The following is a 3,457-nucleotide window of genomic DNA, read 5'->3' on the forward strand; positions in this document are numbered from 1 at the left end:
CCAAGTCAGCGGCCTTTCAGCCCTCATCCTGTGGCTACTGCTTCTATCTGCTTCTGGAATGGCTCATTTTAAGCCTAAAACTATGATAAAACTGACCAATCCTCTTCTTAGCATTTCATATATCTCATTTGCATGGTACCACACTGTGGTAGTTACCTAATCTGGTGTCAATTTGGGACTTGAGAGGATTCAGAGTGAAGGGGTGGAGTCTAGTCTGTCAATTGGGTCATAGCCAATGAGACCTCTGTGTGGGCGTGGCCTTCTCCGGAGGATTCTGGGGATTCCTGTATTTCTTTCTTGGAGGTGGGAGACACTTCTCTCAGCTCCCTCCCCCAAGAGACTCTCTACTGACAAGGCTCACTCCCTGAGAGACACTCTACTGACAAGACACATGGTGCTATGTTGAGACCCTGTGCCCTGGGAACTGGAAGAGCTACGTGGAGACCCCTGATACTTCTACTGCCACTGGAGCACAAGACTTTGCACCCACTGGCCTGTGAGCTCCCTGCATTTGGCATCATTGCATGTGTTTCGTAAGTGTAAGAGGACTTTATAGATTGGCATCATAGGGGCTAATATTGGATTTGTGGACTTGATCTGGATTGGTCTGGGATGTTTTCTCAATATTCAAATTGCTCTTATATATAAAGCTTTTTTTATACACATATGAGTGTCTATGAATTTGTTTCTCTTGTCTACGCCGAACTCACACCCACACCCACAAGGAGGACCTTATTTGCCCTGGTGGCAGAGTGGGATACACGTTGGCCTGCCAACCACAAGGTCAGCAGTTCAAACCAACAAACCCCTCTGCATGCGAAAGGTGGGGCTCTCAACTTCTGTAAAGAGTTGCAGTCTCCAGCACTCACAGACTCGCAAACTCAGAGACTACCCTGTCCTACAGGGTCACTATGAGACAGGATCCACTTGATGGCAGTGGGGATTTTTTACTGCCTGGAAGTTGTTCTTTTTTTTATTTTTGCAAGTATCCAATTTCCTTGATTGGTGACAACCACATGATTTACATAGTTCCATCTAATTGGTTGGGGGGCGAAGATTACGAGACCATGATGAGAAAGACCCTGTAATAGTGATCCATCCACTACACTGGGGAAATCGTTATACAGAAGCTGATGCTGGGGCCAAAGAGACCTCATTTACTGCTCCAAATAGTACCCTCGGTGTGCTTGCCATTGAGTAATGTTCAGCACCACGTGGTTTTTCTAACGGCAAAAGAAATGGAGCTTTCAAATAAATAAAAACAAAATCGGAGAGCTTCACAGGGCACGGAGGGCATAGGCTGGTTCCAGTGGGCCCTGGAGTCCAAGGAAGACCTAGGTGCAGCCATGTGGGGTCGTGCGGCGGGGGATGCCAAGGATGCTGCAGGCTCAGGGGATGGCAAGGTACTGAGGGCACAAAGGAGACGATGACAGCAGGGCAACCAGGGTGACCTTGAGGTCCCCAGAGGCCATGGCAACCCGATGGCCCACCATTCCAACTGAATTCATTCTCACGGCCCCATTCCCTGACCCCCAACTTCTAAAAGCCTCAGAAGGCTGATGGAGGAGAAGTCGATGATGAAGGGAAGTGTCCTGACTGACATATTGGTGGCCTATTTTCTGGGTCCGTGTCCCTCATCCTGATATTGCATGAGAGGTTCTGAAACTCTGGTGAATTCTGGTTTTCAATTAAGTCAATGAAATTGAAGACAATTTAGGAGATGCAAGTTCAGTGTCTTCCCAATTGTGTTCTGCTATTCAGCATTCACAAATGCCAGCATTTTGGAGTTGGTTTTCCATTGTGTGGTGGCATCTATGTAGCAGTGTGTCTTGGGCCAGGTTGACTAGAGAAACAAATCCAGAGGCATTCATGTGTTTCTAAGAAAGAGCTTTCTATCCAAGAGCAATTGTATATTGAGAAAACATCCCAGCCCAGTCCAGATCAGGTCCATAAATCTGATCTTAGCCCGTAAGTCCAAAACTAGTCCATTAGTTCCTCTTCAGACTCACGCAGCACATCCAATGATGCCGAATGAAAGATCACAGGCTGGTGGGTGGAAAGTCTTGTGGAGTCAATGGCAGTAGAAGCATCTCAGTGCTGGCACAGGTTTCCATGTGGCTCCTCCAGCTCTCCGAGTGTGGCTCTTCCACATGAAGGTGAAGCAGAGAGAGAGAAGAAGTTCCCAGAATCCCCCTGTGAAGGCCTTGACTACAAGGAGGCATCATCAGGCTGTGACTTGATTGACAGACTAGATTCCACCCCTTCACTATTAATACTCTCAAGTTGACATGAGATTATGTAACTACCACATAGTGCATGCATCTAGTTATGAAGTGTACAGTTTTTACCAGATGACCATTAAATTTTTCTTGGGCATATTTTTTAAAAAGTAAATTACACTGGAAATGTATCTAATTAGGGATTTCTCAAATCACACAGATCATTCCAGTTTGGAATGAAGGCATCAGAGTGATATTTTCATTGTAACCTCTCCAACAAAGACAGCAGCAAACTATCCCGGCCTGGCCAGTGTGTCAAGGTCACACTGGTGACAGGAAGCAGAAGTTGCCTCTGCTCTGAATACAATGGGGTTCTTTTTTTTTTTTTTGGTTATTAAACGAGTCTTTATTGTTTTCTTCTGTAGTTCTTAACTTGCTGGGCATTCCACTGTACCACGGTGGATGTCCTCTGTGATGTCATGCGGGTGGCGCCTGTCAACATTGCAGCCCACAGACTGGGAAGTCCCCAGGATCTCTTTAACAGTTCCAGAGAGTACTCTGGCCAAAGATGGGTGCCGCATTTGATGCACAATGCAGACAATCTCATCGAAAGTGACATCCCCACTATGCTTAATGTTTTTCTGCTTCTTTCTGTCGCTGGGCTTTGAGGATGAGGGCAGAGGCAGAAGGTACCCCTTCACTGGGTTCGTCTGTTCTGAATGGTCAATTTCACAGTAATCATTAAGCCCTTCCAGTCACTGGTTGCCTTAGCAATGTCATCACTACCTTCTTTGGAGACAAACCCAATGGTCCGATCTTGGGGGCCAGTGCAGACGTGGTACCACCTTCCCCACCGGTGCACCGATACACGACTTTGACCTCGTTGGGGTGGAACTTGGGCGGCATGGCAAGACGGCTGGTGTCGGGTGAATTCAGATATGGAACGACTGAAGAAAGTTGCACCGAACCCTCCTCCAAGCCGAAAAAGCTAGAATGGGATTCTTGACGGGGGAGGTGGGTTGCCTTAGATGAGGCTGTGCAACTAGTAAAAGGTTTCGAATATTAGGAATATTCATATCAAGAAAGCAGGGCAGGAACCAGGAGGAAGCCCAACTAACCTGGCACAACTGAGGCATCAGAGTGATGGCAGACAGCACAACCAAGTGTGATTTATTTAAAACCTACACCCTTGAAAGTGAATGGAGGAGGGAAAGCAATGCTGATTTTCCTTTGTCTGT

At 46.9% G+C, this 3,457-nt stretch overlaps 1 pseudogene; it reads right to left on the bottom strand.

The window, feature by feature from the left end:
* Positions 1-2,647: 2,647 nt before the first annotated feature.
* Positions 2,648-3,150, bottom strand: LOC142458049 (large ribosomal subunit protein uL11 pseudogene; annotated as a pseudogene).
* Positions 3,151-3,457: the final 307 nt, after the last annotated feature.

The sequence above is a fragment of the Tenrec ecaudatus genome, chromosome 10, assembly GCF_050624435.1.
Source record: "Tenrec ecaudatus isolate mTenEca1 chromosome 10, mTenEca1.hap1, whole genome shotgun sequence".
NCBI classification, from domain to species: domain Eukaryota; kingdom Metazoa; phylum Chordata; class Mammalia; order Afrosoricida; family Tenrecidae; genus Tenrec; species Tenrec ecaudatus.